The sequence below is a fragment of the Aulonocara stuartgranti genome (assembly GCF_965226115.1).
Source record: "Aulonocara stuartgranti genome assembly, chromosome: 6".
Classification (NCBI taxonomy): domain Eukaryota; kingdom Metazoa; phylum Chordata; class Actinopteri; order Cichliformes; family Cichlidae; genus Aulonocara; species Aulonocara stuartgranti.
This window is the reverse complement of record NC_138944.1, coordinates 28,838,183-28,857,745: the sequence shown is the minus strand read 5'-3', so window position 1 is coordinate 28,857,745 and position 19,563 is coordinate 28,838,183. Positions and strand designations below refer to the sequence as shown.

At 40.3% G+C, this 19,563-nt stretch overlaps 1 protein-coding gene across 5 annotated transcripts in view; it reads right to left on the bottom strand.

Annotated features, from left to right (window-relative positions):
- Window positions 1-18,487, bottom strand: part of sorbs2a (sorbin and SH3 domain containing 2a) — a 53,655-nt gene extending 35,168 nt beyond the window's left edge. For 2 of the 5 annotated variants that reach the window (XM_082536942.1, XM_082536943.1), the window contains exons 1-2: window positions 17,113-18,479; window positions 9,627-9,778 (exon numbers count right to left, since the gene is read on the bottom strand). The gene's annotated coding sequence lies outside the window, so the exon portion shown is untranslated. Of the gene's footprint in view, window positions 1-9,626; window positions 9,779-17,112 lie in introns of all 5 variants that reach the window. The other 3 variants (XM_082536944.1, XM_082536945.1, XM_082536941.1) reach the window with 2 other exon arrangements.
- Between the last annotated feature and the right edge of the window lie 1,076 nt (window positions 18,488-19,563).

Here is a 19,563-nt window from a genome sequence, read left to right as displayed (position 1 = left end):
TTTTTCACTGAGAAACAGCAATAAATGATTTCTAAAAAACTATATAAACTATATAAACTATTGGATATACGAGTGACAGGAAAAGGACACAAATCAAAGGCAAAGAATCATTACAACTGACAAGCAAACAGCACACCTGTTTTACAAAGAAACAAGACTCACATCGCTAACACTGCCTGATTCTGTTTAACTCTGTTTTTTATCTTTCTATTCTTAGAGCTGAGGAGAGAAATGCACAGATGTTTGGGCTATATGCCCCATAGCTGTATGTTGCCAGTTTGTTAAAAAGGATGAAACAGATTATATTCACCAACAAAACACATGTATCACCAGACATTTGTTTCAACACTGTGACAGCTTAGGGCCTCTTTGCACGCATGTGAGGTCCTGATAATTACAGCTGTCATTTACTGGTGCTTATTTGGGGGACGGTATGCAATTGTATTCTGACATAAATGTGTAAACTGCCTTAGCAGTTGTCCCCAGTAATGAGTGGCACGAGATGGATGACCCAGCATTTTAGTACATACTGTATTAGACCATACTCACAACTCCAGTCTTAACAAGGAGATAAATACAAAACAGTTTTAATGACAGACTAAGTTTGAAGTAACTAAGAAACATTTATTGCTGCTAACTATACAAGTAACTACAGCACCAGCCTCTCAGAACCATTTCATTTACAACTAAGTAGTTTATGTACACATAACAAACAAAAGACAAAAAACATGCAGCTACAACCATTAACTTGTAATACAAAACATAGTGAAAGACATCTACCATCACAGGGACTTTATTTTCCTGTCAGCAGATTCTATTTGATTGCTTGTAATGGTTTTAAGAAATGCACAAGGTGTGATGAAACTGTCTTGGGCCCCAGTCACACAGAGCTTAAACTCATTTGGGGCTAAAGACCATCAGGAAACTACCCGCCATGAGGGAAAAATCTATAATCCCTGATCGGTTAGCAGACAGTTGCTAGCATCTGCTGTGAAATCAATTGACGCAGGCGTAGAGACTGGAGACCCCTGGTAACCACTAGTCACTAGGGAAAAGTGTGTCGTGGGAGCCTGTTGACAGTCGATTTGGTTGCAGGGGTATACAGTGCTGCACGACAAACCTTCTTGTGATTGCTTTGGTTCCCAATTGAAGACACAGAATCTTCTACAAATAGTAACAAACTACTTGCTAAGCAATAGTAAAACTAAGAAGTGTGATGCAAACGGGGGATGGAGACTACTTTCCTTCATAGTAAATGTTTTGAAACGTGTTGGTTGCAGCAGTTATGAACAACTTTTACTATGAAGGCAAACATTCTTTGTTTCCAGATTGTGTTGGACTTTGAAAAGTTTCTCAGCTTGGAGAGTAGACGGCGAGTGTTTGTAGATGAGGGGCATCTGTGCAACAACCTCTTTTCAACTGATTTTTATCAGGCATCAGCCAGATGCCTCCAGCCAACACTGGGGGAATAGACTACAGCAACCAGAGGTTGCCAGGGGGTTGCCAAATGGCCCAAGCCAGTGTGACTGAGGCCTTACCTGATTTGGCCAGTCACCCAATAAGGTTGTCCTTTTAGATCACCCTTTTGGCCTGATAATGCTCCTCACTTGACTGTAAGGAGCATCATCATTGATGAGAACAGCGATGCAGAAGCAGTTTTCAGCTGCATCATATCCTCGACCCCAAGGCTGAGACCGTCAGCTGTACTATAACTGTGTTTTCTAGCCACACAAACACAACCTTCACTCACCACCTGGACTAGGTGCCAATCTTTGCTGCCTGCAACTTCAACCACTTTCCAAAATTCAAAATCAAGCTGAAGGGTAGTCACTTTGACAATGGGGGAGATTCAGCATGCACTGCAGAGGCACAAGTGCAAAAGGATAAAATGTAGCAGGTACACAGTGAGCTCAAAATGCTCGAGAGGTGTGTAACAAGTTGAGGTGGGCCAAATATAAATCAGGTAAGGGTTTTTATTTTGGCCATAGATCTTTATTATCATAACTTATAGATATTTTGCCCTGGCTTTGAGATTTTGAGTGCTGAATCTTTTATCACTTACAGTTACACAATATTATTTTTACTACACTTTCCTCTGCTCAGCCCTGTGTCCATCTGCTTCAGAGCAGGGTAGACCCACAGTAAAGCAGTTATATAAGCAAACTCACCCTGAGATGGAACGAAACAAGAGTACATTAAATAGATAAATTAAATTACAAGAGGTATCCTGCTTATCACCCAATAAGAGATGGGATCAGCATGTTTTTATCATGAAGTAACGTTTACTGACAAATTCTTTTTTAATCTGTATTCTTCTTGACATAACCTTCAAGCACCATGTCTTTGATTAGTTTATCCATATTCACTGCTTCATTCTTCCAAACACAGCTAATTTTGGTTGGCAAATAAAATCCTAATATTTGTGGGAGTGCATGAAGACAACATGGGATACTTTCTGTCCCTCAAGACCTAATCCTCACCCTCATACCCTGTGTCCTCATAAATCTTGCTCTCAGAAACAAACACGCACACATACACACACACACGCACACGCGCGCAGGCACCCAGGGGTAAATCATGGGTCTGGCGTCGCAGGCTGTCGGCGTCCAAATGATGGTCAGATTATAAACAGCATCATGTTTCTTGGGGACAGATCAGCGGCGACACAGCAGCTGTGGCCGTGGTGTAATATTAAGGCTACACACTGGAAGTAAAACGCTCCGGGCTCAACACCTCAGTTCAACTCTGCCTGCTTGTCAATATAGAGCTTTTTAAAGCTTTTAAATACAATCTAGCAACCCCGTCTAAAGCCTGGGATAGACCATTAGTAGCTCTTTAGCATGTGCCTCACTCTATTTGAAAGAAAGTTTCCAAAATAATCCTGCAAATACTCCCCTAAAATCAGAATCAGAATCAGAATCAGAATACTTTATTGATCCCTGGGGGAAATTATTTTTTGTTACAGTGCTCCATTTTAAACCAACATTAAGACAAGACAGACAATACGCTAACTAAGAATAGTACAATAAATGCTTACTGTGTTGCTTGAAAAGGAAGCCTGGAAATAAATGCAGACAGACCAAACATCTGATACTCTGTCAGCTCTCAAAACCTTAAATAAATACTCAATAATAAAGAAGAGGACTTTGTTTTCCAGCAAGATGCTTTGGATTCTTGTACTACTTTTTAAAGTTGGTATGTCAAGTTTCTTTCGAGACATTTTTTGTTTTTTTTTTACTTTGCTGTGGTTTTTCCACCGACTGTAATTTAGACATCGGTTGGCCACTCTGGAGACCAGTGTGTATATAATTACTGAGTGTAATAGCTGTGGGACAGCAAATATACAACTCAGAGCTAGAAGCTGCAGAAAGCTGTGATGTCCAGTATCGGGGCCATCAAGTCTCGTTAGTCTGCCATGTGGCCCTCTGAGACCTACCTGGTTTACATTATTGGACTAATAGGGCTTAAACTTTATAAACTTTATTTATAGACAAGAGACTGTTACTGTAAGAGGAAGTTTGTGTTGTTTTGTGTCAGTACTAGAAAAACATTTTTGCTAATCTGAGTTTCTCACCATGAGCCGTTTTCTTAATTTTCCTTCCCTTCATCACATGGTAAGCTTAAACAGGAAGACTTTTAATATTGTTGACTTAATCAATCACGTGTTGACACAAATGTCCTTCTGAAAACAACTGATAAGTTTGAGTACATGTATGGGAAATTCCATGTGTAATCTGAGCGCTGTTTTAATTATCTCATAAAATCCGAGCGGAGACAGCACAACAAAGCTGGACCACCAAAGACCGGAAGGAACAAGTGTCTTTGCCAGTATTAACAAAAACAAAACAACAACAGTCACTTAGCTAGGATGCTGTGAAAAATAAAGATATGCCCTCAAAAAGTGTTCGACAGGATACCATTAGTCACTGACTGCTTTGACATAAACAAAACAAGAGTCTTAAGAATAAACATGCCACCATCTTTTAGGGGGAGTACTTAAAGAGCTGAGAGAAGCACTTTTCAATATCATGTGCCTGCTAAACGGACCTTATACAACTGATGGTGTTTTCTTATAAGCTATAACTGCATTGAAAAAAAATAATTATAAAAACAATACTTTGCTGTTCAAGATTATGCAGAAGAGTGTGTATGGGGGAAAATCACCAGGTGAGAGTGAATGGTCATTAGTGATGAGGGGACATCAGCCTCAAAGGTTCTGGTACTGAAGTGGTCACTCACTAAGATGCACTCACAGATTAAAATTTGTAGCAAATCTGTTAAAAGTGTTGCATATGACCCTGAATGTCCCACTGGAGGAACATCTGAGACCAAAACAAACAGTTGCACTGACCACACCTTTGTGTTTCATATACAACCAGAAACTCTGTGTGCACACAGTCCTGCAAAACACAAAGCCAGCCTGCTTCAATGGCAGCTTTAATTACATTTACATCAACATAAAGGCCAAAGTTAAACCAATGTAAACTCTGGCTGACTGAAACTGTACCTACTCTTTAAATGATCAATTGGTCTTGAGGAAAAAATATGTAAATCAATGCACTAAGACCACTGTATATGATAGCTTTATTGGACTATGAGTAATCAATACATTTAATAGGTAGCATTTGCAGTATATTAAATCTCTGTATTTTACACAGAACTGAGAACAACAGACTCAGAGCTGCCCGGATTCATCATCCGTATGATGTCAGAAAAACAGAACAGCTATATATCAACTTTATGTCCAGCTTGGTTTGGCTGTTGCTGCTTACTTGAAGGTGAGGCTGGGCATGCCTCTCCATATAAAGTGACTTTGATATTTTGGGCCTCTGTTTTGACAAACTATAACCACAGCAATGTCTTCTTTGACTTCTTGTCTGTTTACAGTTGAGATTTGTGCACATAAGTTGCGTAAATCAAACAAACCAATTTTATTGTTACTCTTTATTTTCTGGGGAGACCAGCTGATGTGCCCGACTGCACTCTAAGGGTGGGGAAAATGTTTGATACAACAGAGCATTGAAATATTTTGCATGGCAATATTGTATCAATACAGGGGCACCAAATATCAAAAACTATAAATGATAACTCATCCCAAGATGAGCAAACTTATATTAAATCAGTTCACCTGAAAAAAACAAAACAAAACAAAAACAAACACTGGACACACTTAGCTTGACAAAGTTGCCCTTTTAATTTAGAACAAGTTAACGGCGCAGTCACACAAGTAAAATATGACAGCGGCCTCCGTACGTCACCAAAAGTCAGAGGCAGCCTGGTGATTGTATTGAATTTTCCCCACGTTCTGCCACATAACCCGTGGTGACTACCCAGAACTTGAGGGCGTTGTACACTCACAACCACTCTGATCTGATTTTAATGCAAAAAAATAATAGATGTGAGACAAGTTTGTCAATATCTTTCTTATCCAATAAGATACTGACAAAGTATAACTTTCTGAACATACTTCGCAGTTGAAAAAAGGTGATGAATCACAGTTTATGTTATTGCAATACTCAGCATATTGCAAAATGTTAAAACAGCTTTATCAATGTTCAAAATGCTTGTTACAAGCTTCAGTGAGAAAAAGAAGAAGCAAAAAACAAAAAATACTGCAGCAGAAATATTAATGGACACGAGTTGGAATGTGTGCTCTGCGTATTACCTGTAGGGATGCTACACAGTAACAGCCAGGCCAGTGCATTTTACGCAGATACAACAACAGCAAACAGAGAAATCTGGAAAACCTATCTAGGAGGAATCAGAGAAAACAAACTCCTTTTTTAAACAGGGAAACAGAAGGTCCCGGGAGATTCAACATAAATCTCAGTCAAGACATGACCAGACTGAAACCAAACCGACGGGGACAACAACCCCTCCAAAAAAGGCAGGATTTAGCATTGCTTCATTCCTTAATTACTGAAACTGAGCCAAATTTTTTGCTTTTTTTTCTTCAGTGTTGCATTTTTGTGGTAAAAATGTGGGGAGTGTGGGATTGTGGTAAAAGAAACGAAAGAATCAAAACAGTAAAAAGAATTGCCCACTGTGCTTTAAATGGACACTGTAGCCACGTTAGCCCAACAAATATTAATAAAAGTAAACATTGAAATAGTTTATAAGCCTTTTAATAAAGCTGCAGAGGAAGCATTAAGAGCTTGTAACCTTTTCCTTTTTCAAATAATGAAGAACATAAAAAAAAAAAACAAGTTTTTGTCTATGCTTAATTTAAAACTCCAAGTATCTTGGCATCATTTAGCCACACAAATGTCCTAACAAAGTAATGAAAAATATAACCTCCCATAATGGTGGCAACAAAGTCAGATTTAAATATTACATTCAGAAAGCGATGAGTAATCCATGTCACGGTGATTTTAAGCACTTTAACACAGAGGCATGTGTCAAAATCTCTGCTGAGCAGCGGTGTTAAAAATCCTTTAATGGCCACATCACAATGATTCCTGGTAATATGCCGGTCATTTCCCATTCATATGATTGAGGTGCTATTGTTTCAGCATGCTGCCTTTCCTACATACCTTAAGAAACTTCTGACCTGCAATTCACTTTAGAAAAGCGGATTACTCGAACCATGAAACAGTTTAGGCCCTGCACTCCAGCCTGTTAGAAGTATGTTAAATACCCGTCCATACCACTAAATCTGAATAAATGGTCTTTAATGATTCCTTTAAAAAAACGAAACCTTTCTAAAGTACAAAACGAACAGCTTCAATCCTCAAGCAGAACACAGTTTAAGCCTCTCACAAAAGCTCTAAAGTATTTGTTGTTAGATGCAGGAATGTTTTGTCGGTGCCATGTTACTGTTCTACCAGCACATTACTGCCAGTAGTTGAACAACAACCACTTGCAACAAAGTCTCTGTTATCAGCCTTGTTTGCTCAACCTTGCCACTCATTAGCGGACCCCCCTCCCCTCTGGCTGTAAGAATGGACAGGGGAGGTCAACACACTGACCCTGCGTGCCCACTCACTGCCCATACGGCAAACAACAGAGAGTGTGTTCTCCAGATTGCATCACAACGACGCTAACGAGCACAGCCATTGGCCCGAGAGCACTAATGCAATTATGTAACACAATCCCTGGTACTTTGAGTCGGGGATATGGGAGAAAAAGAATGAATTGGATGTGACACTTGGTGGGTTTGTTATCTCAGTCTTCCTATACAGAATTTATGATGTGCTCTGTGTGTAAGGAGAGAGCAATTTAAAAATTAAAAATAAAAAAGTGCATAGAAATCTAATAAAATCAAGAGATGAAGAGAAAACCTTCCTATTGTGTTGTGTTTAGTGAAGGAAGTGCAAAATAACTGGCATCCTACTGAAAATGGAAAATTATATTAGTTGCATTATGTAAGCTCTGTGCCAAAAGCTGCCCGAGGACACATCTGAGCAGCCCCGCTCAACAATACATTTAGAGCTGCCACAGTTTCATGCCGGCTCCTTAAGAATAAGCACAACACACACAAAGATATCTAACAAAAGCTTGAAAACTATTATTCAGACTGCAGCCCACACAACAAGCTAATATAGGCAGAGCTACGAGAAGATAATAGAGTGAGCAAATGAGAGGACAGTGTGACATTAGGCTAAATGTCAAAGCAATTTCAAAGATGAAGCTTGAGCGTTTCCTGACTTGTCATTTTGACGTAATGTAATAGTCAAGCTCCAGCTTTCTGAGTGAAGGAAGAACAACTGTTGTTCAGCTTGGAATCTGAAACATTTTGAGTTTAAAATATGATGTTTGAACTACAAATACCATCAGCCGATGAAAACTATTCATTACAACTTGGTGTGGACTTCATAAAAGCAATATTTTCCTTTGTGCTTGCAGAGGATGCAGAAGTTAGTTTTTCCACATGCTACGAGTAAACACGCCCATCTCGAGGGCGACAAAGTGTGACGAGGTAAAGAAATGTATCCTGAAAATATGCAAACACGTCAGAGAGATGACAACAAAAAGAAATTCCAAATTACAATATGTAAAACAAAGTGTTTACGTCTAAGACTTTGTTAAGACAAACAGTTCAAAAATATATTTTTTGATTTGAGACAGGAGGTACGCTGAAGCGGCAGGGCTATCTGTTGTGCCCAAGATTAAATTCCCCATGCATAGTCTGGATTCCCCAGGTACCAGTGTTAAGTGTCGAGCATGAAGACAAGAGGAACTTGATTAGAGGAGGCGCTATATTTAATGCCATTAGCCGTGACCTTTTAACCTCGAAGCTGGTCAAGAACATTAGAAAAAACTTTTTCCTATTTCCAGGATTCTATATATTTGCATGAGAGCCTCAAATAAGAGCCTTGCATTCGCTTTGATTCAGTAAAATAAAAAAATTTTCAGCTTTAGAACAAACAACCAGTAATCAGGAATGCGGAAAAGAAGGGCTGAAACAACAGCCCGGGTAAGCTCATAATCATAACTACCACAAAATATTCTATCCTTAATTTTAAACACAGACACTGCAGAAAAAAAAAATCCCTGATTTCATGCCAGATTCATTTAATTTTTCTAATAACACCAGCTTCATAGAACTGCCACTCCACATGACACACATCTAACCAAGCAAATGCCATCAGCTGAAGAAGAAAACTATTCATTACAATGAAGCGTGGACTTTATAAAAGCAACAAAAAGATTTATCTAACCAAAAAACCTTTACAAAAGTATCGCTGACCTCTGCAATCAGTTTTAATGAGGCTGGAATGACGCATATGAATGAAGAAAAAAAAGAAAAAAAAAAAAGAAGAGGTTGCCCTGTGACGTTTGCAGGGAACGCACAAAGTGACTGTGTATGTGAGATCCGGAAGAAAACAAATCCAGCCGCCCGTGATACAAACCGAGGCTGGGAACCACCCCTTACTGTGTACCCAAGGGGTCAAGGTGACATTCCACAACACCTCTGAGATTGGCCTAATGGAGGAATTGGTGTATGGCTTTTGTTGAATAGGAAATAAGAAACCATGAAAAAAGGCTGTAACAAGAGACTGAAGTATGTAAAAGGGCCCGAAGAGGGAAAGGATTCTGGGGCAAAAGTTAAGAGGTTACGGAGTTCTTATAAATATATTTACAAACAAACAAATACACAAAAATCTGATAAAGTCATGCTCAGGAAGTTAACGCTCACAACTGTAATCTAAGCTTTTTTTGTGATCCTATTTCTTAGGTGACCGCGGTCAAAACCGCTGTTTTTATTTGACACCATTTCCTCTGTCCACTGTCACAAAAGACAAAAATTCTACTCTTGGGCTATAATTTTTGGTTTTGGCAGCACAGATAAATACTATTCCCTTTGGGTGTTTGGGCTGTAAAAGCTATTCGGATCTCTTTTAATTTAAATCTTTTTAAAGCATCTGTGTTCATAACAAGTAAATATAGACACATGACAACCGAGTAGACAGCGCTGCAATATCTGCGTGCCTTGAAGAGGGTCTTTGAAGAAAGCAATATAAGATATTAGGACAGGTTAAATCCAAAATATCCACACTCGGATTTAAATTTGTTTTAATAAAAATGGTTTTCCTGTGAACGCCAACGAAATGCAATCCTGCCCCACTGCAGACAACAGAGTGCAGGTGCAATGGTCCATCAAGTAAAGTAAATGTAACTCTTACCGTCATAAACCCAAAAGACTGGAGAAGTGCTAAGAAGAGTCACGTATGGCGTTGTGACTTAAAGTCCCCCTGTGCCTTCCACTTTCTCTCCTCTGCTCAGGACAAGTATCTCCTCCCGCTCAAGCTTTAGTCCCAAGATCCCCGTTCAATGCCTGGGAAGCACAGAGACAACAGACCGAGGAGAAAGTTAAGAGACGGAGTCGAAGAGTGGGAGTGACAGGGAAAGAGAGTTGCCTGTTTGGGTGAAGCAGTGATCAGATACGGTTATTTTCAGACTCTGGCATGCTTGTCTTTGAGACTGGAAAGTAACCCCCCGGTGTGGATGGGTGGGGGATAAGTGACAGGCCTGAGTATCTCTATTTTGCCACACACATGTTTGCATGCATGCCACGCAGTATAAGCGCACGCATGCCCATGAAGACAAACTACTTCTAAGCACACGTTCACACAATTCATACATTCCAAAGGAGTCGCAGAGTGATTCTACTGTATGCTACATCGGGTAGATACACCTTTCAGATGTTAGGCTCGCCTGAGGTGTGAGAAGGGTGTAAGAGAACCTCAATGTACTCATCTCCTCCTAACAGGTTTTATGTCACAGTGGCCAGAGTTGTCAGTTTGTGGCTATGTAAAGTGGCAGCATCCACACAGAAACTGACAGGAGTCTTAAATCCTTCTCACATGAGATTTTCTTTCTTTCCTTTTTTGTTGTGGTCAGCTTGACTTTGTGTCAAGAATGCTCCCTCGGAGATGTGAATATCCAGCCACATAGACATGACATGCAATTGCACTTTTTCTTTTCCCTTTTTAAATCCATGTAAATACATCTTGTACTGTCAACGTCATACCAGGCTCTAAATATACAAATTATATGACCACTCACCTGTACCATTAATAATCTTTCCCGCGCTGTAATCCATATGGGACTGTATATTTGGAAAATGACCACACACATGCACACAGACGCCGAATATACACAGGAGAGAGGTCAGCCAGAAGCACCTCTAGACCCCAGACTCCCTGCTATTCCTAGAATGATGATGTAACTACTGCTATTAGCATGTCATATTTAGAGCCTGGATACCTAAAACCAGCCAGGCAGCTACTGTGTAACATGCTATTTGGACAACATCCAACGCATCCACTTAAAACAAGTTTTTAACAATAAACAGAAGAGGCGCAAGAATCCGCAACTTACAAATTAAAGTGCGGTAAAGGCTCGGGCAGAGCCGAGGTGCCACTACAAAAGAAATTAATTAGCTTCCATAAACCAAATCCTGAGATATGACAAAAACAGATGAGATTCATACTACAAACCTTCCACCAAACAGTGGGCGGATCTCTTTAGTTTGCTGTCATTTTAAATGTATTTATCTTACTCTACAGTAGCTGACCAGCAACTATTTTAGTATAAGGCCATAAATTAGAAAAAAAAAAAAGCTTCATAGGCTCTGCCAAACCTGTTGCCAACTTTTAAATCAAACATGGACATAGCTAAGTCTTGATCAACACTCTCTGTGCCTGCTGTCATCATGCAGATGATGAAGTGGTAATGTAAAAATCCTGTCTACATGGGCACGAATGGATCCAGTGACGAGTAGCGCTCCTCCAACTATGTCTCCCAAACACCTAGGCTTCAGACTTTAGGGTTCCTGAAAGCCCCACAGCAGCGATCAGTGTGTCAACAAACATAATCAAACAGCAGTTGCCCCCCCAGAAACATCTCATCATGTGGGAAGGATCACTGAGGTATGGTGAAAAGCTGACAACTGACAGGTGCTAATGATGCAACCTTGAGGCCAAAATCAGGGCAGTACCAGGGGACCAATAAAGTTCTATCATAAGTGCTATCAACTATAGACTTAATCTTGTAACCTGGCATGACAAACACAAGCAGCAGGATCTGCATCACACATCAAAGCAAACAGATTTTTGACCACATTCCTTACTTGAGATCATATTTTGGCTCTTCTAGGTGTGTCCTACTTAGTGCTGCATGTGGAAGAATGATTTATAAGACAATTTAAAGTAAACGGACAGAGCAGCAGCTTAGTAATGATCTTATTAAAGTACCAAAGCAAACTATTTTTATAGTGACTGACACAAACTCACACTCAAACGCACCGACACTTTGACCTATGAGCCACTCTGGACTACAGTAGCCGTGTCGACATGCTCTCACCCGTACAGTTTCAACACCTAATTCATTATCAGCTTCTCCAAGGCCCTGCCATTACCAGTTAAGTAAGTGGTAGGATATAAAAAGCAGAAGAGCTGCGCATGTAGTAAGTGTCACTTACTGGAAAACACTTAAATCTGAAGATCAAAAAAGGAAAAGCATATTCACAAAGCAGCGTGCTCTTTAATAGAGATATAATAGTTTAATAATATTTGTTTTTCTACAAACTTTTTTTAACATGTATTACATAACTGGTGTTGTGAACTCCTTCAGTATAACTCATACATTCAGATCTGGCCATTTTTGAGTGGCCAAGTACTGTACTGGTTGGCCCTCTCAAAGACGATTCTAGATTTGAACCAGCTGGTCTGATGGGGGCATTTGCGTGATGAGTTTGCACATTCTCCCTGTCCCCGTTTGGGGTTTTGTTCAGGTTGCTCCAGCTTCCTCTCACAATTCAAAGACACAAATACTAGGTTGGTAGATAATTCTAAAATTGTCATATGTATGAGCGTGCATGTTTGCCTCATGTGGTAGCCCTGTCTATGACGGTATAGTGACTTGCTGAGGGTGTGCCCTGCATTTTGCCCTTTGTCAGTGGGGTTAGGCCTCAGCCCCTAATGATATAGGGATACACGGGGCTTAATCTGATGTATGACAAGCTGGATGTGACCACAGCAAGTAAATGTGGTGTTGCACGGGCTTTTGGTCCACTTTTCTAGATTTACCATAATTTGAAAGCACCTGGCAGGACTTGAATAACATGAAGTGTAACAGAGGTATAGCAGGCCCACTCAGTGTACTCAGAGGCTTAGTGTTTCTGCTGTTTAACAAAGCTGGCTGTGTATTACTTTCTGTGTTTAGCCTTTATATTTAGAAACCTGTGGTTGTTCTTACAACCACTGAAATAGATTAAAAGGCCTCATGACTGAAATAGGATTGACGTGCAAGGATTAAATTAGGGAAAGATCTTGGCTGGAAATACAGGTGAAGATATACTTGTCAACTTGCAGTGTAAGTTTTTAGACTTTTAATTTTCCAGATACAGTATAATTTGAACATCCCTAGCGGTGTATAGATGCAGAGGTTTTTCACAAAGCCAGAAAAATGTGTTCAAGTCCATTTTATAAGAACAGATAATGCCATTTTTACACATTTGATTATTACACATCACATACATATGCACAAGTTTGCCACTAAGCAAACCATATTGGGTGGGATTAAGGTCCCTGTATGGTCATCCGCAGGTGCAACAGAGGCTGGCTGACCTGCGTCTGTGTGCTGTCGCTGTGTACTGTCTCCAGGGGGCAGTGTAAAAAATATGTGGAACAACCGGTAATGTGGGCTCTTGTTTGCACTCATGTTAGTCATTTTGGTTTGGCCACTGTCAAGTCATGATCTACTAGAACGTCTCTACAATGGAGTAGGACTAATAAAGAATCAGAACTGTCCATCACAGCCATTGTTTGTGTTTCCTATCCATGCTTCTTTCATCTCTGTTGTTTTTTGCTTTTCTTTGTCTTTGTGGTAACTCAACTACATTGCACACCACAATCAGCATTTGGCCTCGACAGCAGCTTTTTGGGGCCGTCTCTGTTGCACAGCCAGATAACTAAGCAAAAATGATTCCAATGCAGGACCGTATCAAGTCTTTTTTTGTGCTACAATGTGTTGCTTATTTGTCAGAATAAAGTATCTCTGGTTCAGTAACAAAGAATTACTGATTACTGTGCAAAAAAGAGGATTTCTTTAGATAAAAGTGGCTCAGCAGATGAGATTTAAAAAAAAAAAAGTCATCAGCATGACACTTTATGATGCACGCTACAGGACATTGTTAATGGGCTCTGGGAGCAGGCACACACCACTTCTCAAACACTACTTGAGCCATGACATCAGACTCTGGAGAAGGGCACAGTGAGGGGGAGATAAAGGAGGAAGCAGAGCAGAGGATACAATGAGAAAAGAGAGGGCACCAAAACAAAGAATAGACATGGGAAAATTAAAAATGAGTGTGAGAGAATGATAGAGTGAAATAAAGGCCACTGTGATAGGAACCCCCAGAGGTGTGGACTCGAGTCACATGACTTGGACTCGAGTCAGACTCGAGTCATTAATTTTATGACTTTAGACTTGACTTGAAATAATGTTCTAAGACTTGTGACTTGACTTGGACTTTTACACCAATGACTTGGGACTTGAATTGGACTTGAACCGGTTTACTTGAAAAGACTTGATATTTTACCCCAAATATAAAATTTAACATGCATATTATATAGAGATTGAAAATGTGACGTCATTCACGGGTAGAACCGCAAAGGATTCTGGGAACTCGTGGCAAGCGGTACTAGCGCACGCAGGCTTTCAATTGAAACCAGTCACACAGCGATAAAAAGAAACACAAAAATGTCAAGAAGCTGTTGTGTTATTAACTGCAATAGCTGGTCGCATGACAGCCACGGGAAGCCGACGGGTAAAGAGATCGGTTGTTATCGGATTACGTCGTTGAAGAGAAATTGTTCGAGCCATGTTTCCGAAGTAACAAAGATGCGACTGGATTGCAGCCATTCAAAGACCAATTATAACGTCCTAGAACACTCCAGCTCACAGGTTAGTCTGCTCCAAGCATTTCCACAAAGGTCAGTCTGCTGTTGTAGTTAATGCGTCATTTTTCTTAACATAATTGGTGATATAGGTTACAAGCAAGTCTGGCGCTGAACAGAAATTGTCGCGCTATGCTCCTTTATTTATTGTGTTTATTGTGCATAAATAGTGAATTGTCCTGACACAATATTGTGTTTCGCTTCTGTTATTATGGTACATTGACAAAAACATATACTTTTATTCACAGGGTAAAACAGTTGTTTTGTATCACTAATTGTCCAGTGCGATTACAGCATACAGTATTATTGTCACTGCTACATTTCTGTGATGCTACCAGAAATTATTTCCACTGCTAATTAACTACCGTTGAGCTCAAAGGTCCTATTAATAAACGGTTAAGGAATGTGTATTTATGACGACGATTTGTGAGACTGGTAAACTTATGATACGTACGATGGTCTTTACTTTCTACACGGTGCATTTCAAGGTCCTGCACCCATCCGTCGGTAAACTGTACCTGGGCTTGTTGCAGTGACCGGAAGTTACTAAACTTCATGAGTGTATGCACTCACTCCAAGAAGCGTATAATTATAAATATGCATATAAATATGCTACGATGAGATAGCTGACTTCATCTAACTAGCAAATGTTGTCCAGGCTACGTTGGTGATACAGTTTTTTTTAATGTGTATGATATTTTTGTCATGCGATTTTAAAGCCGGTCCTACAACCGCATCCAAGAATAACATGCAGCTTATCTCAGAACTGTCGGTGAAAATTATTCTTGGAGCTAGGTTTAATTGAGCTGCATTTTAAAGAGGTGCAATTTCACAATTTGTGTATATTTTCTAAGTTCACTATTTTGTCATGTGTTGAGAAATACACAGATTTAAAAATTACATGGTCTAATATTTACATTTAGCATATAACTGCAACATGCTTTTTTTCGTTTTTTTTTTAAAGACTCGAAAGGACTTGAAATTCAAAATTTCAGACTTGTGACTTTACTTGGACTTTTACACCAGTGACTTGAGACTCGACTCTGACTTGCCTGACATTACTTGAGACTTGACTTGAGACTTGAGGATAAAGACTTGAGACTTACTTGAGACTTGCAAAACAATGACTTGGTCCCACCTCTGGTAACCCCCTCTGCTACATTCTGTACTTTCAGAAGAAAATGTATCACATTCGCCCATTCCCTGACAACCTGCCTTGATCCTCTTTCTTTCTCTCTCCCTCTCGGACACACATGCACCACACAGCTTCTCTCCCAGTAACTCTAAACTAGCAGGTGCAACTGAGTTAGCAACAGAGACACTTAGTTTTGGGCTCTCTGGCCATTAATCAAATCAAAAATGCTATGATTGCTCATTATGAGTGTATATTTAAGTCCCTGTTATTGGTCCTCTGCGAAACAGTCAGTAGCCAACTGTTGCTCGTCACACTGCATCCTGCCCGCTGCTTCCTCATCAGAGACAGAAGTGTGTAGTCACAGAAATACAAGAAAGACAACATCAGAAACACCGGCCAGTATGGCCTAAGGCACACACACACACACACACACACACACACACACAGCAAAAGACACTCACAAGGCAGGTAGAAAGGTAGGCCTCACTGGGAGTGGTATGTGGTTCCCGGAGTGATAGTGTTACAGTCTGTGCATCCTGGACACATCCCCATTTTCCCTGCTCATCCAGCATTCATATGCATCTTACGGATACTATCCGTTGCCCCTCATTACATCATCCGTTTAACCAAGTTAGAAGACTGGACAGAAAAAGCTGTGTTATCCTTTTTATTTTTGTTTGCTTGTTTTGAACTGGGACAGCAATGGCTTTGAGGAAGTCAGACAGCAAGGCAGCAGATGAGTTTTCCTATCTGCATAGAGACTGACTGATAAAGCTTTAATGGCAGATGAATGTGAACTCAGGAAGCAGGAATAAGGAAAAACTGCAACTCAGTGATGACTGTAGGGTGGCCCTGCGCAGAAGCATTGCTCTACATATTACACACAAGATGAAATGAAAGAATTGCAGGGTAACAGTGTTACTATTATCATCATAAAACCAAACTCAATAAGTTATATGTTCTTCGTCCAGTTAGAAAATAAATATCTGCTATACGCTTATATCCTTTTTTCTTACACATACGGGAAACTGTATTGACCAATGCACAAGTGCAAGCTAACAATAGAGATTATCCTAAGCGTTTAAGATCTAGGTTAAACGTGGATATTTCAGTTCATGTTTACAACTATCAGGAGGCTGCATGTTCTTCCCACACTGCTCTCATAATGTCGGTCCTTACGGTTTTAGAAATATTCTTTGTAAAGCTTAAAAGCTTGTGGTTTCGTCATTTATCATCCTCCCAGTCCCAACCGCATCTTCCTCTAATGCACTGGAGACACCAGTCCACCGGAATGCACTTTAAATGGAAACCGAGTCGACCCGACCGCATCCCGGATAAGCTAATTCATTTTCTCGAGTTTCGTCAATTACAACTGCAGGGTCATAACTGCTTGTAAGGCAGTTAAAACAACCCAAATAGCCTTGTTTACCAGCTCTAACACCACGAAATTAAGCCGAGGGTCAGATCTAGTGCTGCTGCTGCTGGTGCAGCTGCTAAAAGCGACGCGGAGGGAGAGATAAATATATAGCCCCCCTGTGTTTTTTAAACAACAAACTGGTAGTGTGTACTTACCTTAACACAGCTGCCACCTCACCGGACAAATTCCCGAAACATGTCTAATAACATGTCTTTTCCATATAAAACGAGTGAAGTCCTCGGACAGGCGCAGAAGTGACACACACCGTGAAGCTACGGCGGCTTCGGGAGCTACTGTGTGATGAAACCGTACACCTGTTTTCAACGCGCATGGATGTTGTGCCAACCTTGACTGAAGGCTACTCCCTCTCTCCCGGGGGGTCACTGGGCCTCGGACAGCAATGCGGTGAAAATAACCTATCCCCTCTCCTTAAGACACTCCAAGGAGAAGGCGGCACAATTAAGTTACCGCCTGCCTTTCTTTCTCGACTACATGCGCGAGCCGCGCCGCAGTCCCGACCCTAGCGACTCTGGAGAAGAGAAGCGGCGTCAGTCCAGAAATGGACCGGCTCTGCCTCCGTTTCCGTTTTTCGTTATTAGTGAATGATGTCTTGGCTTCGTTCGCAAAATGGCCTCTGTTATTTTCATTCAGCAACAGTCTACCGCGAGCTTCTCATTGGGTCTGCGTGTAGCCATGGCAACGCCCGCGGTTCAATCAGTGTTTGCAGAGGACACACACAGCACACGGGAGGCCTGTGTACGGCTCACCAACAGGAAAGTGTCACTTTGCCTTCTATCTGCAGCAGAAACACACAATAGACTGACCTCAGATATGAGGCGGGGTGCTGACGGTTTGTTTTAATGGTTAGACCATGACACAGGCTAAGGCTCGAAGCCTAAATAAGAAATGATTCATAGATGTTTGCTAGGAATAACTTTGAAGCTGTGTTAAGATTTATATCTATGCTGTCCTGGTAGCATTTTGTCCATCACCATGCTTGTAGGTTTAAATGAGTTCTTTTAGCTACCATGTCCCTACCGTGAGCTGTAGGTATTTGCTTCTAGATACATTTGTTTCTACTTTTTATTATTATTATTTGGCAGCGAAATCTTTTAATTATCAGGAAATACTCTGCTGTGATAGTGTGGGTTTATTTGAGTGCTGACCATAAACTGTATATAAAAGATGCACATGTCCACTATGACATCACCTGGTCATAAGTTTGACATTTTGGCATGCACCATCTAGGTTTTTTGATGATCATATTTGGATATTAGTTTTGAGCTCTGTGTCATCAGCTAATGCTAGCTACCTGTTTTGCGGTTTGGAAAAGGCCTTGGAGGGGACTGGCGTCGGCTCTTGGGATGGGCAGATACACATGCACTTGTGAGAAGTGAATAAATTGAAAAAGAGAGGGAGGGTGAGGAACAAAAATGAGAACAAACTCGTAGCTTGTAGTGCAGGGGCGTCATATATAGATATATAGACAGAGAAGCAGAAGGGGAGTGTACGAGGTGTGGTCCTGCATTTGAAATTTAGATAAATTATCTAAGGTGAGATCTAGCAGAAAGCCAGCAGCTACAGATGCTCAAAGTGGCTACACTCTTCATGCATGACTTTAGGCCATAAAACAATTAAAACAGGTCAGTTTTAATTGTTTTATACGCTCACTGGCTAATGACTTGTCAGTCACATAATATAATCCTCCTCTCTGACACCAGACTTTACAAAACGGACTTAAGGTTTTTTTCATTATGCCCCAAAACATGCAACACAAGTCAGTTTTTACAGAGGTAAAGGGAGAGTGCTGTTATCTCATAGATTTCTGTAGGATCTGAAGCCTTTTATGCAACTACAGGTGTCACCCCCTGGTGGCTGTTAGAAAAGAATGCCTATTTAGGGCACTGCTGCATTGGCTTCACTTTGGAAGCTAAGTGCATTTCCCCCAGCCCCATCCGAACACACCCAGCTATTAAATAATATATAAACTTGATCTACTATAGGCCTTTATAGCCAACAGAAGATATTCTTTATGCACATTTAATAATTTGTCTTTAATGTGTCCAATAATATCTATCTATCTATCTATCTATCTATCTATCTATCTATCTATCTATCTATCTATCTATCTAATTTAATACCTCTTTGTTGTGGCTGGTCTATTTATCTATTTAGGTCTCAGTGTAACAGAGACATAGACTGCAGATGTGTTGTAACTCTAAAGTGAAAGTAAGCAGCTTTTGCTCATAAATTCTTAAAAACCTTTTGAGGGCCATTAGACATGGTCTAGCGAGTTGATACAGAATCACACACAAAGCCAAAAATTTGAGTTGTTCTAATTTTCTAGTAATATGGAAATTATTGAAAACATTATATGCAGGGTTTTCATCTTTAGATGCCAAATTTATGTTTAAACTATGTCTGAATTTGATTTTCAAGTGAGTTTCTTTACTATACTGCACATTTCTGATACATTTTCACTGTTTAATGCTTCAGTAAGAGTGATTATTATTTGTGTCATCTTATAACTTCAATCACATTAACAGCATTTCATCAGCAGCGTTAAAGCTGAGGTGTTATGTTGCCGTTAGCACATCCATAAAGAG